Raw genomic sequence first — 15,147 nt, forward strand, 5'->3', positions numbered from 1 at the left:
AAAAGTTCTTTCAGAAATTGTTCATAGTTTATAGTCCAATGTCCAAATATCATATTCAGGGCGTACCAGCATAACTGGGACCTCAGTCTTGTGACTCAAACTTCCCCTGATAAAGCCTAAGAAGATTTGAGATGACAGAATCAGGACCCAAGGATCTTTTGTACAATTTCATGTCCTCTTTGACAAGTTGGGATTTCCTCTGGGAACAAAAAGTGATTAGAATGACTTTGAAGGAGGTCCATCACCAGTACTTAGCTATACGAATTAACATAAGGCCATTTGCTTGTTCCTCTACCATTCACAGTACATTTCAAAGAGAGATGAATACCGAGATATCTTGTGTTTACAGGTTTCAGAGTAGCAGCCGTGTTACTCTGTATTCGCAAAAAGAAAAGGAGTACTTGTGGCACCTTAGAGACTAACAAATTTATTTGAGCATAAGCTTTCGTGAGCTACAGCTCACTTCATCGGATGCATTTGGTGGAAAAAAAAACTTTTTTGTACTCCTTTTCTTCTTGTGTTTACAATTCATTTAAATGATAGGATCTTCTTTTGACCTCTGATTATCAGAATACAGCATAGACAGGGACTGTTGATTACATTGTAAATACACAAAAACACAAACTATCTCCCCACATTGTCTTTTGAGGGTTATTTATTTTGCAGGATGTTTAATCCTTTCTAGCGTCACATAAGGCATACATTTTTAATGGTGAAAGTAATTAACCATTGGAACAATTTATCAAGGGTCATGGTGGATTCTCTATCATGGCCAATTTTTAAACCAAAATTGGATGTTTTTCTAAAAGATGTGCTCTAGGAATTACTTTGGGGAAGGTCTATGGCCTGTGTTATATAGGGCATCGGACTAGATGATCACAATGATTCCTTGTAGCCTTGGAATCTATAAGATTCCATTAGACCTACTTACGGCTAATTTACCCATGTGTAATGGGACCCAAGGCAGTGCATTTAACATGCTCAGGATGTGTAAAATGTTGTAAGCAGGTAGAGGAGAGTGAGGGCTGTTTTAACATACACCTTCTTACACATGAGTAGAATGTAAGTATGCCTCTGAGTACAAGAGATTCTGAGCATAAAAGAAATTTAATTTATGCCACCTTAAACATCACCTCTCAATTTGGCCCACTGTCTATACCAGGATAAATGCCACCTTTGCCATTAGCTCACTCATCCAGGAGCACAGAGAAGGCCCTTCAGAACAATTTGTATTTTACGTGACTTTTTCCAAGCAATGTACACAGAATTGACTATACACAAAATTGTAGTCATTTTTGGCTAAAGACTGCAACAAGCACAAGAACTACAAAGTATTGTCCTTATTATGAATTCTATTACTTTACTCTTTGCAGCAGTCCTAGTAGTAATATTGCTATTAGTTTGCCATGTTCCTTTCCTGGCTCTTTTTGAAACTCAAGCAGCATGGTCGTTCTGTCAGCTGTGCGTGTGGGATTCCCACTGAAGTCAGGAGGGGAGTGGCTTGTGAGTGCCAGAAAAAGAACATTCCTGGGGGCCAGAAATTCATTCCCATGAAACAAAAGGATGACCCCAAATTTCACAATGTTCACAACCAACTGCAAAACTTATTTCATGGATTTAGCTTTCCCTCAATAGCTCTTCACATACATACACAAACAACCTCAACCTCCTAAACTCCTTCACAGGCAGAAAAAAAAAAATCAACTGTCTGGTCAAGTTTTATCTGACAGGTTATGAAGGGAAAGTTTATATTTTGCAATTGTTATTATTTCTCTTAAATACTTGTGGTGCTCAGATATCATGGTAATGAGGGCCATATAAACAGGTGGACAGATAGGCGTTGCATGCAAACAACTGATGAGGTGATCAAGTCTAATGTGTTAAATTGTACAAATTAAGAGATTATCAGAAAAAATATTAGGAGAAATCAGTTTTTAATCTCTATTTATTCTGCTACCATATCCATCATCATTTTTGACTTCATTCCACTGTTGTTTGCAAAGAAGTTCAGGCTCATAAGTGATGTACAGTTGCAATCTGTGCTTTCAGGCCCTGATGGACCTATCCGCCTAAAGAAGCACATGTTGAGAATTGTGATCAAAACTGAAGAGTGAGGTTGGCCGTTAGCTCACAATCACAGTAGTACTTTTAAGTCCCTGATACTTCCCTTCATGCTGGTGTAAAACAAGGTAACTCCACTGAAGTCAAAAGAGTTACAATGGTGTAGGACTGGTGTAAGTCACAGCAGAAGCAGGCTCTGACTTTCTAATCTGAATATTTAACACCAGAAAAAAATGGAGTTAGTCTAGAGAAGTATGAAAGGATGTACTTACCAATGTCTGTGGACCAGTTAGAATTTTATGGCAGTAGGTCCACAGCCTGTTAAACCTATGCTGGCTGACAAGGTAGAATGTTACAGGTAGCACCGTATGGTTCTTGTGGTTTAAAAACATGTCTTTTGTCATGACCAGGGATGCTCTCACTTCCACAAACTGTGTGGCCCTGAGACTTGGAAAATGCAGAGCTACTAGGAGGAGCTTATTTACATGACGTCCTCTCCCCTGTAGCTCTGCAAGTCCCACTCCTTACCATGGAGCCACAGATTGTTTTTCATTATACCTACCACAGTGGGTTGACCTTTTCCCCTGACAGCGTAGGGTGTGGTGGTACCAGCATCCATGGCCTTCCAGAGCTTATATTGCTCAGACGACTGCAGACATTTTCTGAAGATTGAGCCACAGAGCCTGTGTTTTTCCATACTTGTATTTGAAAGGCTGACTTTTATGTTTATTTTGTGACCTCTGGAAGCTGTGTTGCCCAACATGAGGCCATTTCCAGGAAAGACTGAATTAGAAACTCACATATTTTTAGGTTTCAGAGTAGCAGCCGTGTTAGTCTGTATTCGCAAAAAGAAAAGGAGTACTTGTGGCACCTTAGAGACTAACAAATTTATTAGAGCATAAGCTTTCGTGAGCTACAGCTCACTTCATAGCTCATGAAAGCTTATGCTCTAATAAATGTGTTAGTCTCTAAGGTGCCACAAGTACTCCTTTTCTTTTCACATATTTTTAATAACCCTAGCACATTTTTATCAATTGCCAGATCATATGATTAAGATATGAAAGTTTAAATCAAAACTCCAACTCTATTTTATATCCTTACAGCTATTTAAATGGATAAGAAGTTTTAAAATTGTGGTATTTGTTCAATTTTCTGATTGCACCAGTGGTTTTTTGCTTTGGAAGGAGACTATGTTTTACATGATATAAAATCCATCTTAAATTCAGTAAAGAGGTTAAGCAGAACTCCCAGAATAACCACACACCTCACTTTGTGTGTTCAGGAGAAAAGTATGTGAGGGCCTGTTCCTACATTGGAAAGAACTCTTGCAAGCAGCTGAACACCTGCGTCTCCCACTGACTTCAGTAGAGTTTCAGGGTGCTTAGCATTTCCTAAGAGGAGTGCAGCAGAGGTCCTTCATCTGCAAACTCAGTTTTTACTCAGCCTTTGGTCAAACACCTATTGGCTGCACTGAGAATTTTGGCTCAAAGTGTCATGTAATGGCCTCAGGATTTGATGCCAGGGAATTTGCAGTGCTTTGCTTTTAAAAGTAACTAACTCACAATTAAAGGTACAATGATTCTGATTCTCCTTTCACTCCAGCATAAGGGCCTGGTGTCACACCACTGAACGTCTAGCTGGGGACACCTAAAATACCGGGACTGACATAGTTCCATGAATTTTTGGGCTGAGGATGGGATGCTGCCTCCTCTGTACAAAACCCAAAGCGTTTAACGCCTCTGGCTCCCAATGAGCTGGTGGAGCTATCCAGTCCCAGTGCATTAGGTGCCCTCTGGATAGGAAGGACTTGAGATCCATCTCTAGGTGGTGATTCAGGGTACTGGTTCTGGAATAGGGTAACCAGATGTCTCAATATTAGGGACTTTATCTTATATAGGCAACTATACTCCCATGCCCTCCCCCAAAGTGTCCTGATTTTTCACACTTGCTATTTGGTCACTTGTCTGGAAGTTGTGTTAGGTGCTGGTTTTGTCAATAAAACTCCTCCGATATTTATGTTGCCGGGGGCAGGGAGTGCAGTGAATCATATGCATTGTTTGGGGTACCTGTCTCTTTCAGAGCCTCTCTGCTTTGTGCCCTTCCTGTATGGCTCCTCCTGGCTCTGAGAGTGCCCAGAGAGTTCCCTTGGGGCAGCCATAAGCTCCTCCATTCTGTATTATGCCTAGATACACATGTTCCTGTCATTACCTAACCTGGATCTGTGATATATCTGTTTCTAGGTTCACACAACAGAAGTCAATGGGAGTTTTCCCACTGACTTTAAGGGGAGCAGGATTGGGCCCTAAGTGAGAGAGAGGAGAAATCTCACCCAGTGTGCCTACATGGAGATGTGCATACCTAATGGGGAGCATTCCAGAAAGAAATGTGCTCTTTAATCATCCATTAGTCAAATCAAACATTTTGGATAAGAGGCTTATTACAAGACAACAAACAGGCACAAAAACCACTGGAGGAAGTTCTGTATGTTAGGCAACACACTCAGCAGATGCTATTCAGCCACAGGCCAGCATGGGTTTCTGCAGCCTGCCACTTGCCTTCACAGGCTGGACATTCCAAAGCAGAAAGTCTCCCCTCTCCTCCCCTCCACCATCCACCACATTAAATGGACTTTCATGTCATTCCCCATTGGTGGAGGGTGTGTGTAATTCAGACAGTACACTGGGCGCAGATGGTCATACAGTACACAGCTGCTGTAGATGATTAAAAAAAAAAGTTTTTGCTCCAAGATTTGGGGGTCATTGCATCTGTCACTCAGGCTATAACCTGGGTGCCCTAAGACCTCACATCCAAGTATGTCTAAGACTTGCAGATTCTGTCCTTATAACATTGCTAAGAGACAACCTTTCCTATCCCTCCACACACTTAAATCTCTTGCCCATGCTCTCATCTCACATCTCAGTTACTGCAACAGCCTTCTCTCTGGTCCTTTGCATGTAATCTTGCCCCACTAATATCCAGGCAGAATGCTGCTGCTAATAAGATCATTTTGCTAGCCCTTTGCTTTGACCACGTCACCCCTCCTCTCTGCGCATCCCTTCACTAGCTCCCTCTTCTCTATTGTATCAACTATAAACTCTGTGGGCTTGTTTACATGAACATTTAGTTAGCAGCCAGCTGTGGTGTGAATCTATCCTGCACTAGCCTGCTGTGCTCTTGTCCTGTTTCAAATAGGATGAGATCAAAGCACATTAACAAGCTGTTAATATACATCAGCAAGGTGCACATGGACAGTTAGTCTGCAGCAGGCTAATGCAAGTAGATTCACACCTCAGCTTCACACAGACTAGTTGTTTGTGCAGCCAAGCCCTTTGTTCTCACTTTCAAGGCACTTCACAACCTATCCCCACCCTACCAATCCTCTCTCATTCAGTATTCAGAGGTTAGCCCCCACTTGCGCTCAGCGCACATCAGCCTCCATCGCCCACTTGTTAAATTTTTAAACAAGCACCTTCGTGCTTTCACCCATGCTGCCCCTCACTTTTGGGAGAAGCTCCCCATAAATATTCACACAGCTACCCTATTATCTGCCTCCATATCCCTACTCAAAACTCCCCTTTGGCTTTAAGCCGAGGCAAAACTTGTCAATGGTTTGGCTGCTGGTGACAGAGCCCACTGCCTACCATGTTGACCATCATAGTCTCATTGTTTCTCTGTATTCCCCCATTGGTCTGTCCGTAACCCTCTGTTATCTTTTGTCTTATACTTAGATTGTGGGCACTTTGGGGCTTGGACTATCTTTTTGTTCTGTGTTTGTACAGCAGTTAGCTCACCTGATCCCTGACTGGGACTTCTCAGTGCTACAACAATACAAGAGTATGACTCTTTTTCCCATACCTGTGAATGCTGGCATGGCATAGAGGAACAAAGGTATAAATTGCATTGCTTTCAACAACCCTCCCCCCAGTTGACATGTGACTCAAAGGCAGATGCCACAATAAAACTTTTGTCAGGATTTCTGACAAACCCTCTCCTCTAAAAAGAATCCCAAATCTTCTACTCCGGGTCCAGATTGAGGATGCTGACCTTAAAAAAAAAAAGACACCATTTCTCCTGCTCCCCCTCTCTGTGAATACCCCAGCAGACCAGCTAGCATGATCAGACTCTTTATTCTTCTGTTTCAGCCTCTTCCTGAGTGACTTGAACGGACTTCACTCTTCATCTAAATATGAATTTATGCAGGGCCTTGGTTGGTTTCACTGCTGCCAGCCCATAAGTGAGTGTTTAGTTAGGACTGCCTGTGAGCAGGAATGAATTAAGGCTAAGTGACATCCATGCTGAGCTAAAAAGCAGAACTCCAAACTCACTCTTGTTTTTCCACAGCAAAGGGCAGACTCGGATGCCCTAGAAGAAGGTCTTGCTTTCTGCTCTAACCCACATTCTTTCCAAATCTGGGTGTCTTTTTGGAACACGAGGCCAGAATTAGGCAATCCATGATTCAATCCTACATGACCTTCAACTTTATGTCAGTGAAGGAAGGTTTGTGGAGAATCTCAGGGCAGCTGGGTGTAACCAGCTTTTGGGTTTGTATCACACAAACTGGTTCTCTCCCCTCCCACATATCCTGGCAGTCAATGAGTCACACTGAAAACATGCACTTTCTAACATTTTGGGGAAACAGTCTTAGAACCCTTTCTCCTCTCCTGCTGTGTCCCTACTGTGGGCAGCAAGGGAGCCATGTAAGTCCCTTCCTTTGGTAAAAAAACAGAAGTGAGAGTACACTCAGAAAGCTTTTGCAGCTTCAGAAAGATATGAGTACCACTGCATCATCTTAATGGTGGGATGGCTTCTTGGAACAAGCAGTGGGCATGTCCTTTAAACAACATGTAGGCTGAGAAATGCCAAGTACAGAATGTGGGAACCCTGTAATCCTTGGCCATACATATACTGTGCTTCTACCAAGCTTCCCCCACCCCCAACCCTATTAGTACAGCTCGCTCCCTAACTTTGCTACTGTTGATTCCCTGCTAATGGCTGCTTGCTGGTGAGCCCTCTGATGAGGTTGTGAAGTTCTGTGAGCTGGTTTGATGCTGACTTGTTCAACAGTAACTTTTGCTTACATTGCTATTTTCTAATGTCAAGGCCACAGGCTTGGAGCGGTGCTTGGGGTGATAGTTCTTCAGCTCTGACCCCTCCCACCTTGCATCTGACCATGCTTCTGTTTTCACATGGGGCAGCAGATTTGTGGGTTTCCCATGCCTTTGCCTGATTAGCGTCCATTGTATTTCTTGCTGGGAGCCTGGCACTGAGGGACTGCTTACTCACATAGGAAATTCCCAGACTTTTGGATAACTAGTTGCTACATTGCATGTCCCTTTGTGCTATGTAATGGGAAAGAGCATATGTCCATCTTAGAGCAGAGTATTCTTTTAATGTTCATGCCCTCAGTTCAGAGCCAGAGCAGAAGTTTTCTGAATTATTTTAAAGGCAGATTAGCATATATATTTATGTTGAACCCATCAGGGCTCTGTGAGCAACAGGAAAAGGTTAAGGATAAGTAATGAAAACATTTCAAAATAATGGATCAAGTTTCATCAATGAAGCCACTTCAAAAGATCCTATATATTGTACATGCAGCAACATACTCATGAATCTAAAATTGTCCACCTGACTGAACTGTACATTCAGAGAGAAATACCATATCCACAAGCAGGAGATTCCTTGAGGGTGAGTGAAAATATCATGACTGCTGATACCCACAAAATGAAAGCCTAATTTTGCTAAAATCCTGTCCTGCTTTTTGCAAACAAGCATCCTGATAATATACTCTTATTCTCAACGTACAAGCAACATATGACAAAAAATTCCCTTTTGACAGCTTACTCTGTTGCTATGAGCCAAACTCACCTCAACTGGATCTGAACAGTAACATGAGTTAGAAGGGCACTGGGATGTAATTGTTCATAACTTTATTTTTATAATCTCAAATGTTTGCAATACTTTCTTTGGTTCTTGGCAATTGTTTCTCTGCCAACTTCCCTTTTTTCCTTTGGCAAACATTGATTTTAAAATACAACTGCATCTCTAGCATAGACAAAGCCTGTTGTGTTTAAAAACATGTTAGCACCTCATTCTAAAAACTTCTTGCTCTGGTATAGACACACCCTTAGTGGGGCAGTGTGTTATCGAGATAAATTCTAAGTATTAAGTGACCCTCAATACATGACTGCACTAGAAAACTTCAGTCAGTTCAAACTGTTAGCCAATATATATTTCTAGAGGGCTTTGTATTCTTTTTAGTTATACTCACAGTGTGTAACTCTGAATCAGATTCCCAGCATGCTTTTTTACTTATGCTAAGCTTACAGTGAACTGTGTGTACCCCCAGTTCCCTGTTTGCGTAGAACCTGTCAGAGGGCTGCATGTTCTGTTAAAGCTTGCCAAATATGACAGTGTGCTAAATACAGCTCACACAGAAGATGACAGATGATTTTGTGGCAGCTATACTGATATGCAATCTGTACCAGCCTAGTGCTGATGCATGATGTCTCTGGGTTTGCTGACTTCTGAAAAGCTATATTCAAAACAAGATAAGAAATTGATCAAAAAGTGGGTGTAACCTTCCATTGTTGAACATGAGTTAAGTGCGTGTTTTACACACCCACACCCACAGAGGGTTAAACTCATAATTTCAGAACAGATTTGAATGCTGCCAGACTTTACCAATCTGCTCTGGGAATCAAAGCATTAATCCTTTCCTTCCTCGGTTGGGCTGTTTTGTCTTTGAATAAAAAAAGAACCTTTGTGAGCTAATTTATCTGATCTCTCATCAACGGTCTACAAAGAACCCTACCAAAACCCATTTTCTAATGAAGGTTTTTCCAATCAGACCAAATCAAATCAGTTATTTTTCTCTGACTGTACTTGTCCCTTCTGGGCACCTGATTTGGGGGTCCCATTGGCAGGTTTCTAGTCTGTCCCTAGCCCTTGGAATACAGCCTGTGATTTCACTCTGGGGCAGTCAGTGGGATGGGGCGCTTCGGGAGGTGACCGCTCTAGTTTGCACAAGGGATGCTTAAGCTTCCTTGGACACTCTGTGCCTACTCTGTCATGCGAAGAGCACCAGCCCTTTGCTCCCTGCCCCAAGGGGAGCTGTGACTGCAGCCCATAGAGGGAGGGAAGGGCTACTGGCTGCAGCTAGCGGTGCTGGAGTGGGTGCTCCAATTGCCAGGGCTCGCCCTACCCCTCTGGCCCAGCTACTAGCCCTAGCAGTGCTGCTGCCCATGCAGACTCCCAGTGTGCGAAGGCCCAGCCTCTCACCTGTGCTCTGCCCAGGGGCCATCCCCCCTGGAGCCACTCACGATCAGCCCCGCAGTCCCCCACGCTCAGGGCCTCCCTTCCCACCGCTGCTGCAGCAGCAGGCTGGGAGAGGTAGCGAGAAGCTTCTGCCCACACTGAGTGCGGGTGTGCTGCGGGGTTGCCCTGTCTCTGCCCATGCACTAGGCCTCTGCCAGAGAAGGCAGTGCAGCCCTCACCCCAGCAATGGACAGCACCCTTCAGACTTGTGAAGCTGGGGCCTGCCATACCAGATTGGAGCGTGTGGTCCAGCTAGGCTGGAATCTGCTCCAGCAGTACAGCTTCTCCAAGAGAAAGGACAAAAAGCCACACAGGAGGTAGTTAGGGAATAACCTCACCATGGGGAAAGTTTTATCCAAGCATAAATTAGAGGCTGGTCTGCGTGCTGTGTTTGAGGGGAATGAGCCCTCCAAGATTTTTTTTTTTTAAATCCATACTGCTTTAACTCGGTGTGTGGTCTTGTTAGCCGTATAAATATCCAAATTCTAGGATGCTTTTGGACTGAGTTATATGAGTAGCTTGTTGGAATGAATTCTACAGGCTAATTATCTCACAATTATTACTTCAAATTGCAGCTTTTCAACACTGGGAACCTGATTCTGAAAAGAGTTATGCCCTCTACTGAGGAGGTGGAAACATACTACACAACTTGTGCGTCCACCTAAAACAGCTAAGGTTTGGCATGTCAGTCTAAGAAATGAACGATATACAGACAAGTTACAGACCTAGAATTATTCACTTGGTAATTTTTGCAATTAATTTAAAATGAAGAATAAGTTTGAGAAACCACAATATGTTCACAGAGAAAAATGTAGTTGTTGAATAAATAATTTAACTAGACTTATTCAAAAAAAATTCTAACTGCAGTAAATTGGATACAGCTGTGCAGTTCTGAGCATAGTTGGAAATGTGATAGGCAAAAGTACTATTACAGTGTGTAAGTTAAAACAGAAGAGAGCAGGTACTAAGATTTTGCCTGTTTATTAATAGAGATGACCACAGATAGATTTGTGTTCAGTCATCAGCTCTTTAATGTGTGGGGTGGGTGTTTTTGTTTTCTTTTTAGATTGTCTGTTGGACTAAACATACATTTATTGGCCTGGAAACGACATCATAGCTTAAGTTCTCTTTGCAAAGATCCCCAGTGGTTTGTACCAGCAGTTGTGTTGCTTGGAATCAGCTCCCTGCAACAAATACTGGTCTTGGGAATAGTCTTTTGGTTCTATGATTGAATAGATGAAGTAAGAAAATTGTACTTCACACTTTTTAAAAAAATGTAGCCAACTGTCAGTTCTCACATCATAACCCACATTTTTTAAACTTGGATTACAATACGATTGTACTATTTGTGCAGTTATGACCTGAGTTTCAGGGAACTGAGCACTTGCTACTGCTTTGACTTCAGCTGAAGTTATGGGTGCTCAGCTCTTGTGAAAAATCAGCCCCATAATTTCCGTAGCCAAGTCACTGTGCATTGTTTGTATTTCAGTATGTGTTATGAGTTCTCAGATTGCCTCAGAGCCTGCTTCTGATCCCACTGAAGTCAATGGGAGTTTTGTCAGGGGCTGCAGAGCACCCTAGGTTTGCCCCCCTAGCCCACCTGACTCTCTTTCACTGTCAACCTCCCCTCCCCACCCTCAACAGCCTGACCTCCAACACCCATCCCCTCCAAATTGGGTGTGGTGAGTGGTATTGCAACCTGCCACACAGGGCCACAGCATCACTGATCCCATGCACTAGCTCACAACACTCACTCAAATTTGGCCCACATGCTACTCCATCATGTTGGAAGGGTGGCCAATCCCAATTTGAGTGAGTGGTACTGAGATCATAGAATCATAGAATATCAGGGTTGGAAGGGACCCCAGAAGGTCATCTAGTCCAACCCCCTGCTCAAAGCAGGACCAAGTCCCAGTTAAATCATCCTAGCCAGGGCTTTGTCAAGCCTGACCTTAAAAACCTCTAAGGAAGGAGATTCTACCACCTCCCTAGGTAACGCATTCCAGTGTTTCACCACCCTCTTAGTGAAAAAGTTTTTCCTAATATCCAATCTAAACCTCCCCCATTGCAACTTGAGACCATTACTCCTCGTTCTGTCATCTGCTACCATTGAGAACAGTCTAGAGCCATCCTCTTTGAAACCCCCTTTCAGGTAGTTGAAAGCAGCTATCAAATCCCCCCTCATTCTTCTCTTCTGCAGACTAAACAATCCCAGCTCCCTCAGCCTCTCCTCATAAGTCATGTGCTCTAGACCCCTAATCATTTTTGTTGCCCTTCGCTGTACTCTTTCCAATTTATCCACATCCTTCTTGTAGTGTGGGGCCCAAAACTGGACACAGTACTCCAGATGAGGCCTCACCAGTGTCGAATAGAGGGGAACGATCACGTCCCTCGATCTGCTCGCTATGCCCCTACTTATACATCCCAAAATGCCATTGGCCTTCTTGGCAACAAGGGCACACTGCTGACTCATATCCAGCTTCTCGTCCACTGTCACCCCTAGGTCCTTTTCCACAGAACTGCTGCCGAGCCATTCGGTCCCTAGTCTGTAGCGGTGCATTGGATTCTTCCATCCTAAGTGCAGGACCCTGCACTTATCCTTATTGAACCTCATTAGATTTCTTTTGGCCCAATCCTCCAATTTGTCTAGGTACTATGAACCAAGTCAGAGCACCACACAGGTTTGGCCTGGCCAAAAAATGGTTGGGCCATGTCAGTGGTTTGTCCATGTTCCCTCTTCTGCCCTCCTCTCCCCACACCAGCTCTACAGCCTATGAGTTTTGCCAAAGGTGCATAACAGCACCAAAACCCAACCCATTTAGATTCATAGATACTAAGGTCAGAAGGGACCATTCTGATCATCTAGTCTGACCTCCTGCACAGTGTAGGCCACAGAATCTCACCCACCCACTCCTATGAAAAACCTCACCCATGTCTGAGCTATTGAAGTCCTTAAATCATGGTTTAAAGACTTCAAGGAGCAGAGAAGCCTCCCTCAAGTCAACCATGCCCCATGCTACAGAGGAAGGCGAAAAACCTCCAGGGCCTCTCCAATCTGCGCTGGAGGAAAATTCCTTCCCGACCCCAAATATGGCAATCAGCTAAACCCTGAGCATATGGGCAAGATTCACCAGCCAGATACTACAGAAAATTCTTTCCTGGGTAACTCAGATCCCATCATCTAATATCCCATCTCAGGGGATTTGGCCTATTTACCCTGAGTATTTAATGATCAATTATTTACCAAAATCCCATTATCCCATCACACCATCTCCTCCATAAACTTATCAAGTAGAATCTTAAAACCAGATAGATCTTTTGCCCCCACTGCTTCCCTTGGAAGGCTATTCCAAAACTTCACTCCTCTGATGGTTAAAAACCTTCGTCTGATTTCAAGTCTAAAAATTAGGTTTGTGCAGTTTAAAAGTTATATATAGTTAAAAAAAAAAAAGGAAATACCAAAGGAAATCTGCATAAAATAACTAGAGGCACTGGCATATTTTGAAAGAGGTACACATGGCAACAGCTTTCCCTATTTGTGGCATCATTTCAGTTTAGGCAATAGGAGGGCTTGGTTGGGTGGGAAGCTAGAGGTAATTGATTTGCCTCTTGGAGAGGCAAAGGACCATTCCTCCCTTCTTGCTACCCTATTCTTCAGTAGGGGGAAGGATCAGGTCAATAGGGAACACAGGCCTTTAGGCACCCACATACCAAGACAGTGAGCATATGTAAACACAGAGATAGACTCCATTTTTCCTCATTGGTGTGTCAGGCCAAGGGCTCATTTCTGCACATCTCACAAAGGCGGGGAGCATACACAGGGATGTCTGAGGGAAGGGGTCACATATTAGAAGTGGAAGTGTATATCACAGAAGGGGAAGCCATAGTAGAGACCAGTTATCTCCAGGGCAGGGGTCAGGCAGGTTACTAGACAACCTGGCTATGGGGCAGATGAGCATGTATGGGATTGATGTTCTCATTGGGCAAGTTTCAGAGTAGCAGCCGTGTTAGTCTGTATTCGCAAAAAGAAAAGGAGTACTTGTGGCACCTTAGAGACTAACAAATTTATTAGAGCATAAGCTTTCGTGAGCTATAGCTCACTTCATCGGATGCCAAGACAGGGGATGCGATCATAGTGAAGCATATGGAGGATAGTCAATGGGATAAAATGGTCTGTAGGGGAAAGCCAGATATCACTAGCTTTCCCCTTGCAGTGGGTTCTACTACCTGTTCTACTAATCTGTTCGATTACCCCCAGCCACTACCTATAGCAGAGACTGGCAACATGCACCACCTCCCCTATATCTTGTTTAACCTTTGTTCTTGACATTTCTGGTCAGATAAAGGCCTGTGACAGATATCGTTTCAGACAGCTATTTTAAGAGTTACATATTAATAGCATCATGAACATAGGAAAGCAGATATGTTCAGAATATTTAAAAGAAATAGGCTGGGGGAACCTTTATAGATAGAGCATTTGTCTTTTCTAGGTAGGGCCTCAAACGTGATTTATTTTGGCCCTAGCTAGAGCAGACAAGTGCTCTAAGTGACATATTTGGTGGTTTTGACTCAACCCCTAGTGGAGATTATTTCTCTTCATAAAAAACATCACAGAAATTGGGCCCAGTTATTATCACTGAAGACTGAGCTGGTTTAAGGACCAAACTACCAGTAAATAGTTGTTAACCCTGGAGTGGATGGCTCCTCCATATTAACATGGAGACAAGGAAGCAGAGCAGATGGGGAAGATGATCTTTAATGTCTTATTCCACACCCATCACTTTAGCATCTGGGAACCTGAGTATTAGCTGAATAACTATATGATGGCCCATAGTTTTTAAAACAAAATTGCACTATACTGAGGACTTCCTGTTCTATTACTGTCAGTGAAGATATTTTAGATGAAGAAAAGTCTTCCCGGCCCCTTGAACACTGTCCTATGCAATCTCACAATGATTCTCTCACAGACAAGCTTCCCACTGCACAGGACTTAGTTGTTCATTCTTCTTTAGGGTACAATTTTTTTAGCCCCTGAAGGTCATCCATCTGGGAGCCTGGGTGCTAATTCCCACAGGCCTTCTATCTCAAGTTCAGGAGTCTGACAGTCCTGAGCTTGCATACTACAAGCCAGGCAGGCTTACCCATCTTGTTCTGAAAAGTTTCACAGCTCTCCTCTTGGGCTCTATGCTAATAAGTCAGCCATCCCACCTAGCACTGGGAAAGCATAGCATCACCAAGCTTTCTTCTGAGCCTGTCTCTCCAGCAGCTCTTCATAATTCTCCTCTCCTGCTAGGAACACCCCCTCTGAACTAAACTCTGGTAGCCTTTTATCAGGTACAGGTGCTCCTTAGTCAATTAGCTGCCAACCAGCCACCTAGGCAGTTAATTACTACAGGTGGCTCAAGAAAGCCTCTCCTTATAAAAGCCTGTAAGGCTAGACTGGACCCTGACTCTTCTTAAAGGGGCCAACCACCCAGACAAACATCTTTGATGAACTGGCTTATACAGTTGTCACCCTTAAAACCTACTTAGTTCTATAGGAAATTGCCCACTAATAACTGCCAGGTAGCTGGGCAGTAGAACTTTCAGATGTTTCTCTAATTTGTTTATATACAAATCAATTCAAAACCATCTAGTTGTGCCTATGTAAATACCTTTTTGTTGTTGTTATACTCACTTGTTGCATCTTTATTATTTAGCTTGTAAATGCTTTGAGGTATGGACTGTGTTTTCTAGTCCAGGCTTGTATATTTTTAACATAAAGGACCCTCA

The 15,147-nt window shown here is 43.3% G+C and overlaps 1 pseudogene; it reads left to right on the forward strand.

Moving 5' to 3' along the window:
* The first annotated feature begins 9,561 nt into the window (after nucleotides 1–9,561).
* The window catches only part of LOC119861381, a 38,569-nt pseudogene continuing 32,983 nt past the window's right edge, over nucleotides 9,562–15,147 (forward strand).

This window comes from Dermochelys coriacea, chromosome 9, assembly GCF_009764565.3.
Source record: "Dermochelys coriacea isolate rDerCor1 chromosome 9, rDerCor1.pri.v4, whole genome shotgun sequence".
Taxonomy (NCBI): Eukaryota; Metazoa; Chordata; order Testudines; family Dermochelyidae; genus Dermochelys; species Dermochelys coriacea.